Source organism: Falco punctatus (genome assembly GCF_963210335.1).
Source record: "Falco punctatus genome assembly, chromosome: Z".
In the NCBI taxonomy this organism is placed as follows: Eukaryota; Metazoa; Chordata; class Aves; order Falconiformes; family Falconidae; genus Falco; species Falco punctatus.
This window is the reverse complement of record NC_137586.1, coordinates 72228076-72243461: the sequence shown is the minus strand read 5'-3', so window position 1 is coordinate 72243461 and position 15386 is coordinate 72228076. Positions and strand designations below refer to the sequence as shown.

At 39.5% G+C, this 15386-nt stretch overlaps 1 long non-coding RNA gene across 1 annotated transcript in view; it reads right to left on the bottom strand.

Annotated features, from left to right (window-relative positions):
- Nucleotides 1-15386, bottom strand: part of LOC308056846 — a 230431-nt gene that overhangs the window by 22456 nt on the left and 192589 nt on the right. Inside the window, exon 2 of the long non-coding RNA XR_013924996.1 lies at nucleotides 1-15386. This exon is cut by the window's left edge and continues 22456 nt beyond it. This is a non-coding gene — a long non-coding RNA (uncharacterized lncRNA).

Here is a 15386-nt window from a genome sequence, read left to right as displayed (position 1 = left end):
TCACTAAAAAGTTTTGTATTTGAAGAAAGCTCATGTTGAAAGGAAATGAATATTATTGTTTGGCAGCTGTATATCATTCTTAAAACTATTGGTGGTCTTAAAATGTTTCTTTGAGAAATAAGGTGGGTACTTAGTATAGACAACAGCACAGAGTTGTTTTGATTCTTGGATACTTGCTCCGTGTACACTTGTGGAGTGAGCTTGTGATGTATTTTATCTACAGTGGATTACCTGTATTATCAACATAATTTCCTGCAGATGTCCCTTCTGCAAGACGAACTTCAGAGGTTAATGTCTAGCAAGCTTCTGAAGGGAAGGGTTATTTGCAAAGGGACTGTTGGTCTTGTGATATAAGATGAATATTTTAATCTTCTTATTTATTTTCCTAATTCCCTGTATTTCCTAGTGTCTTCTTGTGTCTTCCTAGTGCCTTGCTTTCTTCTTCAGATTGTCTCTCCAATGCTCATATGTTCTATTCTGATATTCACTTAAAAGCAAATTAACACTTCCCAAGCCTCATAATGTGAGCTAGAGCCTTTAAATTTCTTTACAATCATTTGATATGGTCATTTCAGATAAGTAAATGTCTTGAATTTGATTAATATAATTTGCAGGAAGTGGGGAGCAGCCAAGTTTCTGATGGCCCGGTATGGTACTAGGAAGCTGCTAGAGGCTACAGAATATCTGGATGCCTGAGACAAAAAGGAGGTGATAATTCTGCATACTTTTTTCCCCCTAGACAAGTTTTGAAGGAATATCATAACTGGACCCAGAAAGATCAGTTTGTTGAATAGCTCAGTTATGTTCAGGGAGTTTGCAGGTTAACAAACTTTGAATTGCATCAGAAGATGCTATTGAAGTGTAGGTATGTCGTTTATGCTTTATGATTTTTCTCCAGTGATACTGCTCAGGTTTGTCTAACTTATGGCATAGTCTTGAGCGTGGTTTAGAGAAATCCAAATGGGGAAATTGCAAAGTGCTATCAGGATAATGCTGACATCATATTCTAAGAGATACCTTTAATTTGGAAGAATTCACTACTATGGACAATACTTTAGTTTGTTTTCTTGGATTCTTCATACCAAGTACTAACATACTGAAAACTTCAGACCACCGCACATACAGCTATTAGGCTTTTGTGGTGATAGAGAGAAAAGGAATGCCATTCTTTTAAATTACTTTAACACTTTCACATAAAATATTTGATTACACAGACTTACAGTAAGCTTTAGCTAGAGAATTGAACTTGTTGCTAGCATCTCCCTAAGAAAATTTACTTGTGCTGTCCCCACAAAAAAACCAAACCAAAACAAACAAAAAAAACCCCCAAAAACCAACAAGCAAACCTAAAAACATCTCTTACCTCCCCACCCCCCAAAACAATAAACCACCAAACAAACAGTATCAAACAAAAAATCCCACCTCAGGCACAAACATACTCAGATATGGAACAGTATCAGCATGCCTTACGTATCCCACTAATATGCCCTACTCTTTGTTTAGGACTATCACAGATTCATAAAGATCTACTTTTCCAGATACTGAAATTATTGGGAAAATCTACATTAAATTCAGTGAAGTAAAAAAGTCTAGAACAAGAATGTCTCTGCCAATATGTATTTCTCTTCCAGTACACTGAAACTGAAAGCCTTTGCCCATACATTACTATCTGCTGTGGAGGGGCTACTGTTTTAGCTGTAGACATTGGAAGTCACACAACGATAATTCAGGCACCTCAGCAATCTTAAAGGCATGTTTAAAATGTATCCAGGCAAGTTATCACTCCACCTACATCATCCAAAGCAATGCAAAGGGGACGAAAAGTGAAAAGTCCAGTTTTGTCGACAATACATTGGACAACGATATGCTTCCAGAATAGCAGGCTTCAAAGTCTTGGAGATTTTAACTACAGCTATAGATAGCTTCATAGCTCCACTGCAGCCTTTAGAGAAATTACTATCAGTTCTGAAATATCCTAACACTATCAGCGTGAGCTTATTTCATGAGGAAAAAATATAGTCAAGTCTATGTCAAATCTATTTTTTTTTTCATGTGTAAGACTGTAGTACTTCTAAATTGAGTTACCAAGCCATCAGCAGAGTATCTTTACTTGATGAAAAAGTCTAAATATAATCTGCAGTGCTGTGGCAGATAAAAAAAAGAAAAGCCATAGTAAACATTTTGAACAAAACCAAAGAAAACCAAATGTCTTTTTCTGCCAAGGAATGCTCAGCTGTGCTCAAAGCCAGCTTGCAGTTCTCTTCATGATGCAGGCTGTCAGAAGGCGTTCTAGGCATTTGCCTGATCAATGAGCCCATAAAATGATGAACCCATTCCTCTGTGGGTTGTCAACAATGTGCAACATTCTTCTGTGACTTTTGACTATGAAAATTCAAAGTTGCTACAAATCAACCAATTAAATTATCATCGTTTTGAGGACTCTGAGCAGACCTTGTATGCATAGATTTTATATAGATTGCTAATGGCATTATGGATTTCATTACTACTATAACCATAGCAACAACCAGAGATCATTATAAAGCTGTACTGTAAAATACACCAAATGATAAGGCAGAAAAAAGACTGAAAAAGCCCATTCCATTAACAAAGAAATGCAAAGAATTATGAGCCTGGGGATCTGTGTGATGAGGTCATAAAATGTGACATAAAGAGACTGCAACTTTTAAGGTTCCATTGATTTCCACTTTTCACTAACCTAGTCAGATTCAGCTAAAGGATTTTATTTTGGTATAGCTAGTAATTTAAACTGAACAAAAAGGTAACATCTTTATAGGCTATTTATCTTGTATTATGGTATAAGCTTCTAGTGTTAAAGAGTGCTAAAAGAAGATAAAAAATGTTAAGATTTCTTACCAAAACTTCAAAATAATGCAAGTAAAAATGTTAAATTCAGAATTTCATTCTTGTCTAAACCTCTTACCAGTTTCACAAAGAGATTATGCTATTATAGGCAATGGCAAAACCAAAAGTACTGAAAGTCTTCTGGCAATTTCAGAAAATATTTAAAGTAATTTCCTGTTTGGGAAAAGCAACAGAAATTTATTTAAATTTATCTATGCTTATCTAAAGTGAACTAAATTACTTTAACAAGTTGTTTTTTTTTTTTTTATTGTAGATGTTAATTCCTATTTCAGTCTTTGTATGCATTTCTTATTCTTATTTTGTCTCATCTCCCTAATCTTGTAATTTTTTTGTTTGTTTTCATGCATGTTAGTGTTAGCTAGAATTTTTTCAGAAGAGGGAAGAGAAAATGGAGGAATGGGGGGGATTTGACTCTAAAATAATCCCCAGATAATCACTGAAACTAACATTAAAATGGTGGTAATTACACTTGGAATAAAGATCTTTCATAATTATGGCAGCCAGTCTGGGGACTGAAAATGAGCATGTGAATTGTATCTTCAGTTACATTTCAAACACCTTATGTGATGAAATCATACAAATATGATCTGAGGTCACAGTGGGGTATACCTGCTTTGAGTTTACATCTATTTCTTTTCAATGTTTCAAGCCTATCCCATCAGTTCAACTTCAAATGAAATTCTCGTATAATTTCCAGTTATATTACATAACTGATTTCTTTTTTGCTTTTGCTACTGACAAGTTTTCTCTCTGGCCTCTACCTGGTCCTCTCTTTTGCTTGATAACAGAGCCCTTTTGCTCTCCAGCTCATCTGTGCCATTTTCTGAAGTTTTGCTTTGCATTCCCTACACCACTGTGTTCAGGCAATCTCCTCAGAGAACAAGGTTCATGTTCTCACAGAGGCTTTTTGTTGATGAAGATTTTCCTCCTACCAGTTTGATGCCACTGCCAGCAAGAGATGCTTAGAGGTTAAAGAAGGATCACAGGTCAGCAGCGGAGCACCTGAAGAGCAGCACAAAGGAAATCTGACCAGTCCAGTCAGTAAGTCAGCTTCAGCAGGGCCTGAACTTAAACACATCAGTGCAAACACACATAGCATGGGGAATAAACAAGAGAAGCTAGAGAAATGAGCATGCCTGCAGGGCTTTGATCTTACTGGCATCATAGGAATGTGGTAGGATGGCCTTGATGACTGGAGCTCTGGGATAGAAGGATGCAGGGTCTTTCTGAATGACAGGCAGGGGAGACAAGGAGGGGGTGTCACTCTCTATGTTAATGACCAGCTGGAGTGCAGCAGCTCTGGGGATGGATAAGAAGCCAACCATGATCTTATGGGTCAGGATTAAAAGAGGACAGCAACAAGTGACATTATAGTGCAAGTCTGCTACAGGGCAGCTGACAAGGAAAATGTAGCAGATGAGACTATTTACAGACAGATAGAAGCCTCCTCATTCACAAGCCCTGGTCCTCCTAGGGGACTTCAACCACCCTGATATCTGTTGGAAGAACACAGCAGGGCATAGGGAATCCAGGAGATTCCTGGAATGCATTGATGAAAACTTCCTTCTTCAAGTGCCAGAGGAGTCAACAAGGAGAAATGTAATACTGGACCTTGTTCTCACAAGCAAGGAGGGGCTAGTGGGGAATATGAAGCTCAAGGGCAACCTTGGCTGCAGTGACTGAAATGGTGGAGTTCAAGACCCTTAGGACAGCAAGGAGGGCTTACAACAAGGTCACTAGCCTGGACTCCAGGAGAGCTGACTTTGGCCTTCTCAAGAATCTGTTTGGTAGAGTACCATGAGATAAAGCCCTGAAGGAAGAGGGGCCCAAGAAAGCTGGTTAATATTCAAGGATCACAAGCTCCAAGCTCAGTAGCAATGCATCCCAACAAAAATAAAGTTAGACAAAAATACCAGGAGGCTTGCATGAATGAACAAGGAGCTCCTGGACAAACTCAAACACAAAAAGGAAGCCTACAGGGGGTGGAAGCAAGGACAGGTAGCCTGGGAGGAATATAGACAAATTGTCCAAGCAGGCAGGGACCAGATTAAGGAAGTCAAAGCACTGACTGAATTAAATCTGTCCAGGAACATCAAAGGCAACAAGAAAAGATTCTACAGGTATGTCAGTGATAAAAGGAAGTCTAGGGAAAGTGTGGGCCCTCTCTGGAAGGAGATGGGAGACCTGGTTACCCAGGACATGGAGAAGGCTGAGATATTCAATGACTTTTTTGCCTCAGTCTTCACCAGCATATGCTCCGGGTATGCCACCCAAGCTGTGGAAGGCAAAGGCAGGGACTGGGAGAATGAAGAACTGCCCGCTATAGAAGAAGATCAGGCTTGAGACTATCTAAGGAACCTGAAAGTGCGTAAGTCCATAGGACCTGATAAGGTGCATCTGCAGGCCCTAAGAGAACTGGTGGATGAAGTGATTAAGCCACTATTCATCATATTTGAGAAGTCATGGCAGTAGAGTGAAGTTCCAACAGACTGGAAAAGTGGAACATAACATCCATTTTTAAAAAGGGACATAAGGAAGACCTGGGAAACTACAGGCTGATCAGTCTCACTTCTGTGCCTGGCAAGATCATGGAGCAGATCCTCCTGGAAACTATGCTAAGGCACATGGAAAATGAGGAGGGGATTAGTGACAGCCAACATGTCTTTGCTAAGGGGAAATCATGACTGACAGTTCTTCTGGCTTTCTATGAAAGGGTTACAGCATTCACAGATGAGGAAAGAGCTACTGATGTCACCTGCCTGGACTTGTGCAAAGCATTTGACACTGTCCTGCATGACATCCTTGCCTCTAACTGTAAAGACATGGATTTTATGGATGGACCACTCAATGGATGGTCACACTTAAAGAGCTTCAGACAACAGCTTGATGTCCAAGCGGTGACCAATGATGGGTGGTGCTCCTCAAGGGTCTGTACTGGGACCAGTGCTGTGCAACATCTTTGTCAGCAACATGGACAACTGGGATCGAGTGCACCCTCAGTAAGTCTGCTGATGACACCAATCTGAGTGGTGTGGTCAACATGCTGAAGAGAAGTGTTGCCATCCAGAGGGACTTTGACAGGCTTGAGAGGTGGCTTTGTGTGAACATCATGAAGTTCAACAAAGCCAAGTGCAAGGTCCTGCATCTGTGTCGGGCAACCCTCTGCATCAATACATACAGGCTGGTTGGAGAATGGATTGACAGCAACCCTAAGGAGGGCTTGGTGGTGCTGGTGGATGAAAAGCCCAACACGTCCCAACAAAGTGCACTTGCAGCCCAGAAAGCCGAATGTATCTTGTGCTGCATCAAATGAAATGTGACCAGCAGGTCAGGGGAGGTGATTCTCCTCCTCTACTCAGCTCTTGTGAGACCCCATCTGGAGTACTGCATTCAGCTCTGGAGCCCCCAGCATAAGAAGGACATGGACCTGTTGGACCGAATCCAGAGGAAGGCCATGAAGATGATCAGAGGGCTGGAACACCTCTACTATGATGACAGGCTGAAATTTGGGGCTGTTGAGCCTGGAGAAGAGAAGGCTTCAGGAAGACCTTATAGCAGCTTTGCAGTACCTAAAGGGGGCCTACAAGAAACCTGGAGAGGGACTTTTTGCAAGGACATGTAGTGATAGAACAAGGGGTGATGGCTGTAAACTGAAAGGTGGTAGATTTCGATTAGATATTGGGAAAAAAATTGTTTACTTGAGGGTGAGGATGGTGAGACACTGGGAAATGTTGCCCAGAGAAGCTGTGGATGCCCCATCCCTGGATGGGGATGGAGTCTTCAACTCCATAGCAGATGAGAAGCCATAAATCTTCAGATGTCAGAATAAGGTTACCAAAGGCTTTGCAGCCATCTCTGAATCTCTCATATCTCTGAATGCTGCATGGATATATAACAATACTGGAAATTATATATAGGCATTGGAATTTACCATAATTTTTTTCTTTAGCTAAGTCTGTGATCAGAAGTTTTCAAACTTGCAGACTTCTCTTACACTGTTGTGGGTTAACCCCAGTAGTCAGGTAAGAACCACATAGCTGCTCACTTCCTCCCTCTTTCCCCTGTAAGTGATGGGGGAAGAGGAAAGAAAGTGTAAAGGCAAGAAAATTTGAGGGTCAAGATAAAAATTGTTTAATGATTGAAGAGGAAGTAGAATAAGACAGAAAGAAAATAAAACAAGCAATGCAAAGTCAATCATTCACCACATCCCATGGAGACACCAATGCCCAGCCCATTTCTCCTGTGGATTCAACTTTTCTGTGTGGTCTGTGGGTAGCAAAGTCAACATGGCATATATCATAACCTTAATTGTGGCCTATCTGGTGGGCTACAGCATGACAACTTATGATCAATACCTTGCTTGTAGGAACTTGTAGGAGAAAACAGAGCAGTCTGAACAATGAAAGACTCCAGATCTTTTACTTCTATTTGCCTATAAAAAGGAACCGTTAACTCAGCTTCCCAAAGGGAGGTGTCTAAGCATCCTTTTGGGGTTTTATAATGAAACAGATAGACAGAAACCAAAGTCATGGGCGTAACTCCTGTATGACACAGGAAGTGGGTGTATATGTTGAGTAGTAAAATCAGTTTTCCAGTAAGTTTGGAACCAATTTTATTCTATAATTAATTGCATGCTTATCTTAAAGCTGCCATCCAAAACTATTTGATTTTCACTCACGATGAATTGGGGGTGGGTGGGGGTGGGTAGAGATGCAATACAGATGTAAATTGCACAAATATAAGAATTTGCAATGTAAAATGCAAATATAGAAAGGTCACCACCATTCAGAAAACTTGACTTATGGAGGGGTTTGGTTCTTCACTAACCTGTATTTATGTGAAACAGGAATGACCGCATAAATGACAATGGGTTTACATTCTTATGAAAATTAGAAGAAAATAAGAGTCAAAACTGAACTTGCAGATAAGTACATTTATTTCATTTGGCAAAATCTCTATGTGACAAAATTGCATTCCAGTTATTTCTTGCCAGGAACTGCCTGTTTGATAAATACACTAATTATGCACACATCCTTTTAAGTAAAGTATAATTGCCTTAAGATTTTTGCAAATGTAATTTTGCACTTTGTTATCTTTTTTTGAAATACTGAGGCGTGTTCAAGCTAGCTGACTTTAACTGTATCTGTACACCAATGTGGTTATCCCTCTGTAATTAGTTTTGCTACATTGCTACAATAATTTTGCTTGACATGACATTGAATTGGGGCTCAGGAGGCAATCAGCAGCTAACAGCCGTAATGGCCATTCATTACACTTGCTGACTGAGCAATTAGAAACTGACTATACCACTTTGCTTTTCAACATGCTAGTCTTTCATGTACTCTTTTTTTTTTCATTATAACACTTCTGGACACAAGATGCATACGTATTTGAAGTCACATACAAAGGTCACATCAAATTCTTAGTGCCTTTAGATTGGAAAACAGAAGAAACATGAAGTGCAAGAAATATGAAGTAACCAGTAACAAGAGAATGACATATTGCTCTGCTAATTTGGACCCAGACTTCCTCTCCTGCAAACAATATATACCTCACTCTATTTGGATAGAAGCCACCTTGTAGATAGAACTGGGAAAAAAAGGTAATAATTCTGGTGAAACAAAGATGTAGATAGAAATGCAAATGTATATTTGGGTATTCTGTAGTTGATGCTTAAGTCCTTGAATTGCTATTACTGGGATGCTGAACTAAAAAAAATGATGGAGCTTATGTGTACATCTCTTCATAGGGGAAGAATTCTCAGAAAGTTGCATATATCAATTAAATAGCAGAGAGTTGTCTGTCTCCATTTAAAAAATTAAATTATGTAAAGCATGTCTACTGACAAATTCTTGATATGCACAGCATCAAGGAAACTGTAGCATTGACAAACCATTCATCTGGACTGAGGCAAAGGACTTCTTTGGAAAAAATATATATCGTGTAAAGGAGTGGTAGTAGTTGGCAAATCTAGCACTAAATGATTCCATTATGACTTCAAAAGCATCAGGCAAAAGGCCTTTTCAGCTGTTCTTGGAATGTGAGATGAATCAATATGGTTGCCCAAGATTCAGCTTCCACAATGAATGGCCATGAAATAGCCATTTGATTGATTTTGGCTGCATATCATAAGTATGCACACAGAATACCTACCACACCTTGGTTCACACCAGTCAGCTTTCTCCTAATAAACATTACTAGCAACAACATCAAAAACGGCGATACACCACTCACAGTGACACTGTTTAGGCAGCATATGTACACCAATCATTATCACTTTGAACAGATTGTTTCTGAAAGAACATGGCAACATATTCAAGAGTAATCACTTGATGTGCAACTTCATTTAACCATGTCCAGCTTAGCTTAGGTCTGACAAGACTAAAACAATGTCTGGTATGAAAGAATATTTATTTATTCTATTGTTCAAAATAATAATTGCTTTCTGATTTTAAATTTCTAAAGCAACAGATGGGATTTTTTAATAGAATCTTACAATAGAAAAGTGGAAAAAAATTAATTTTTGTTGCTCTTGCAATATCATAACCTAGAAAATGCCTAGCAGACCAAAGTTACAGATGTAGTATCATAGCGGAGATTTCTCAATCAAATCTTAAAAAAAATGTATATGTGATTGGAAACAATAGCTAATGATTTTAGACATACAGAAGCTTGAAAAAAAGTCATGCAGTGCTGTCATGGTTTAACCCCAGCTGGTAACTAACAACTACACAGCCTCTTGCTCACTCCTCCCTCACCCAAGGGAATGGGGAGGAAAATTGGAAAGGAATGTAAAACTCATGGGTTGAGATAAGAACAATTTAATAAGTAAAGCAAAAGCCACGCACACAAGCAAAGCAGAGCAAGGAATCCATTCACTCCCCCCCGTGGGCCGGCAGGTGTTCGGCCATCCCCAGGGAAGCAGGGCTCCGTCATGTGTATCTGTTATTTGGGAAGGCAAATGCCATAATGCCAAATGTCCCCCCCCTTCCTTCCTCTTCCCCCAGTTTATATACTCAGCATGACATCATATGGTATAGAACAACCATTTAGCTAGTTTGGGTCACCTGTCCTGGCTGTGTCCCCTCCCAGTTTCCTGTGCCCCTCCAGCCCTCTGGCTGGCAGGGCCCAAGGAACTGAGAAGTACTTGACCTAGTATAAACATCACCCAGCAACAACCAGAAACATCAGTGTGTTACCAGCACTGTTTTCAGGCCAAATACAAAACACAGCACTGCACCAGCTACTAAGAAGAAAATTAACTCTATGCAAGCTGAAACCAGGACAAGTGCCAAGTACATAGTCTTGAGGAATCACATTCTTGAAAACAGAAATGCATGGATTATAAAGGAAGCAAGAGAATTTACAACAACAGACTAACAAACATTCAAAGATCTGATAATATATATTTCCATTTTTAAGAAAAATTAAACGTTTCTACAACACTGCAATACAGAGACTTGCAAAAGGTCTTGCAGGGAGAAATATAAAAGAAATTAAAAACAAGTGGCTTGTAGTAAAAGGGAATCTTGGCAATCTAGGAACTTCCTGGAAGTCAGGTTCTTTAATGCTTTTAACTAATGTTGCTATGCTAAAAGTATGTATAATATATCTCATTTTCTAGAAAACTTTTATTTAAATTTCTGTTTAAATTCACTTACTAACACAAGGATCTGTGTCATCTTGAATTTATTAAATTTTTTTCTTAAACTTGGTGACCCTTCTTTCATTGATGTTTTTTGTACCGTTTCAGAGGGAAAGGATTCTTGTAGGAAGAAATATTCTAATGGAAGGAAGAATTAACCTTTCAGGTTACAGTTGCTCTTAAAAGTTAATGATATTCCATTTAGTTTAATTTAATTTAAAGCCACACTGGATAAGTATAGTACCATCACTATGCCCCACTATCAGCTTTACCTTTTTGACTTCATTGATACCGTTACCATTCTTCAGCCAAATAAATATTCAGGACACCCTCATTCCTATTCTCCATCATGACTGGTGTTATCAGGCATTTTTAATGATTTATTCTGCAACTTCATCTTTCAGCCCCTGATACAGTAGAAAAATTACAAGAGTCTATACCTTGGTTTTCATCAGCTTCTTCTGTTGAATATTCCACAAGCCTGCCCTCATTTATATCCATGGATCAGATTGGTTACACAGACAGGACTGAAAAAAAATTATAATATAAAATGACATTTCATAAGTGATATTTATTAACTGGGGACAGAGCCTGATGTGCTTTAGGATTTGACTCTGCTCCAAATGTGGAATTGTGTTTAGGAAATACAATATATAGAAAAGGATATTGCAGTTGTTTCTGTGCCAAACTTAGTATTAACTGGGGTTGCCTAAGAGCTTACCCCCCAGTCTCTGCCTTTTTTGGGGGGTTGTTTTTAAGGTCACCTTTATTAAGAGGTTCTGTTTGTTCAGAATCGTCATCCTGTAGGGTTAGAAAGGATTGGTGGGAGTTCCTGGTGAGATAATCACGTTTCTTCCTACAAAGCTGATGTCAAAAACTCCCACTAGCTCACTGGTTTTAACCTGGCATATACTCTTTACTCTATCAAAATGATATAGATACTATTTTTCTTTCTACCAAACTATAACATCTCAGTACAGCAAATGCTTTTTTCAAGAATGTTAAATGACGGGCAAAACTTTCCCAATAAAATCTGCTCTTTTGACTACATATTCAAGAAATTTCTTTGGCCACATTTAATGTGTCAACATATTGATATACTTTTCATCCTCTTCATCAGTAATTAAGATCTAGCTGAGATTTATTTTTTTTTATCTGAGCAGTCAAACAGCCAAATCACTGAAGCACAGATATTTCAGAGTTAGCAGCTTTGACTCAAACATACAAACTTCATGGAAGATGCCCTGCAGTGATGGTGTAAAGTTACTGGTTCCCATTGTTAACTTTATCATGCACAAAAGTCTAATTTAGAACTTGGAGTCCTGTAATAACATACTTAAGCCTTCTCTGTCGCAATACTTTACCAAAACTAGCTGCTTTTCAACATAGCAATATGTAGTATATTTTTGAGTATATTAAATTTTATTAAATAGATTTCTTATGTATTGTTCACACTATAAAGTAAAAATTACACTTCTTCAACGGGATGAAAAAAATTGCATATTTTTTATGTAGTCACAGGCGTGTAAGAGAGGTTACATTAAGTTATATAACAGCCACACTTTTGTTACTTTATTAAACGTACTTATGCATGCAAATGAAAAGTTTTCATTCCAGAATACAGTGTCAGGACAGATAGCTGAGTACGTTATAAGACTTTCTTAATAACTGGCATGACTAGACTAGCATTAGGTAAAGTGCATATCAGATATTCCTGTTAATTTTTTTTTTCATCTGTGTCTTAGACCTATTCTTTTTAGCTCTTCATCTTAATTGTAAAGCTGTCTGACACAGAGGAAATAATAATAATAAAAAATCTAGTTATTGAATTTAATAAAAACTTCTATTTTTCAATAATTTTAACAAAATATCTTCATTTTTAATGCTTTTCTGGTTTTTGGTGTTTTATAAGTAAACAAATACACTCAGGCTCCGTTATAGCAATACTTTATATTTTGAGAAGAGCTCTGCCTTTGCTTGCATGCTCTGAACTCACTCTGCTTTCTGAAATTCATGAACAATGACTTAGTTTGGCGCAGTGAGACACAATACAACAGCAGAGACTAAGTTTTTACAAACTACATTTGTTGTAAATAAAATTTCATGGCTCACTTAAGTTTATAAATATTTTAGAAGAACCAGAATAACAGGCTGAAGATCACTGAGAAAAGAAAGCCCAAGGAGATTTTGAAACGGTAGGGGAGACATGTGGTGAATATTTTGTGTCAGATAGCTTTCCTCCACTCTGATTTTGAAACAAATCTTTCTTTACAGTCAAATAGCTGATGGGTACAATTTAATTATTGTCTTTATTAAAATATGTATTTGTTGGCATAAAGTTAATGTCAATACAGATTAGCTCCTACCATTATAGACAAATAAACATTTCAAATATGTCTATCAGAAGTTTCATTTTAATAAAAAAATTGAAAATCAGGCTCATTATAGGATGGACAATGAGGCAAGATGTCTGAATACAAGATGCTGTGATTTTTGAACACATTTCCCTGAGGAATACTTTCAAAATCCAATGTCATTTTGCACTTCCAAGAATCTGTTTGAGTATCATCTAAGTTTTCCACCGTGCCTCCTTGATTTCCTTTGGCACAATTCATGTGGATTTTTAAACAGATTAGAGGTTATTGAAGCTTCTTGCACCAGCTGTGGAGTCCCTGGAAAAAGATAGGGGGTATTTTGCATGACCACTGTGCCCTGCTTCTCTTAGCATCAGCAAAATGTGAAACTCACAGGATTGAAGAAGATACGGCCAGACACACACATACACACTGTTTCAGAGAAGTTATGAAGGTCTCAGCTGGAAGCTGCTCTTCAAGTTAGCTGCAACCCATCTGAGGTTGCAGTTTAATTATCAGATATTGTATAAGGTGCAGAAGCAGCTGCTACATCCCAGAAGACATACTTCTCAGAGCTAATAACAGACAATAACGGGTCAGATGGCTTAGGGAACATGAAATTCCATAAATGACTGGAACAGATCTAAATTATAATTGTTTACCTTCATGGCCTTTCCTAAGTTGCTGAAGACCGGAGATCATATTACATTGAGATTTTTTTCTCATCCCTTTTCTCTGTAGCTCTTAGTTCAGCAATTTTCCACTCACAAAAGTCTTTGCATAGCACCAAATTCATTCTGGTGAACAAAAAGAGAACTCATAAACATAGGTGTATATGACGTGATGCAGTATAAACCCTACAGACCATCAACAGTTGTGTGGGACTTTCCTGAAAATCCTAATGCATGATATGTATAAATAAGACAAGTGTTTTCTCTATAGATGTTTAAATGTAAAGAGTTTCATACCAAAGTTGACAGGCAAATGTCTGTTAAAAGTGACACACAGCAATTGCTGGAGCCACAACAATATCTACTCTTTTCCAATTATTATGCAGATACTGAAGACCCATTACTATCAGGGAAAGAACTATTACTTAATTTCACAGTACCATCCCCAGTTCTTCTTGTACAGGTTTGGAGAGTCTTTGAAAACAGGTGTTCATGATCAAAGTGACAGCCTCTTTAAAACGATCTTCAATAAATAATCAAAGAGCTTCACTGCTGTTTTCTTTAGGATATAGGGCTCCTTTCACAATTGTTTTCAAAGTTAACATTGCAGAGAGTCGTAGAACAGACACTGAATCGCAGAATTATTTAGGTTGGAAAAGACCTTTGAGATCATCAAGTTTAACCACTAACCCAGGACTGCCAAGTCCATTGCTAAACCATGTCCCAAAGAACCACAGCCACACATTTTTTAAAGACCTCCAGGGATGGTGATTCCAGTACCTCCCTGGGCAGCCTGCTCCAATGCTTCACCACCATTTCAGTGAAAAAAAAATTTCATAATATCCAATGTAAACCTCCCCTGGTGTAAGCTGAGATTGTTTCCTCTTGTTCTGTCACTTGTTATCTGGGAGAAGAGGCCAAGCCCCTCCTGCCTACAGCCTGTCAGGTAGTTGTAGAGAGCAAGAAGGTCCCCCCTGAGCCTCATTTTCAGACTAAACAACCCCAGTCCCTTCTGCTGCTTTTAATGAAACTTGTGTTCCACACACTTCACCTGGTTCATTGCTCTTCTCTGGACACGCTCCAGCACGTCAGTGTCTCCGTTGTAATGAGGGGTCCCAAACCTGAACACTGACATTCGAGGGGCAGCCTCACCAGTACCGAGTACATGGGGACAATCACTGCCCTGGTCCTGCTGGCCACACTGCTGGGGACACCAGCCAGGGTGCTGCTGGCCGCCTGGGCCCCCTGGGCACACTGCTGGCTCCTGCCCAGCCGGCCGTCACCCAGCACCCCCAGGCCCTTTCCCACCAGGCCCTTTCCAGCCGCTCTGCCCCAGCCTGTAGCGCTGCGTGGGGCTGGTGTGACCCAAGGGCAGGACCCGGCACTGAGCCCTGCTGACCCTCACACCACTGGCCTGGGCCCATCGCTCCAGCCTGCCCAGGTCCCTCTGCAGAGCCTCCTGCCCTCAGGCAGGTCAGCACTCCCCCCAGCTTGGTGTCATCTGCAAACTGACTGAGGGTGCACTCGATCCCCTCATCCAGATTGCTGATAAAGATATTAAACAGCACTGGCCCAAATAATGAGCCCTGGGGAACACCACCTGTGACCAGCTGCCAGCTGGATGTAATGTATTGGGCTCAGCCACCCAGCCAGCTTCTAACCCAGCACAGAACACCCCCATCCAAGCCCTAAGCAGCCAGTGTCTCCAGAATGCTGTGAGAGATGTTGTCGAATGTTTTACTATGGTCCAGGTAGACACCATTCACAGCCTTTCCCTCATCCACTATGCAGGTCATGTTGTCGTAGAAGGAGATCAGGTTTGTCAAGCAGGAC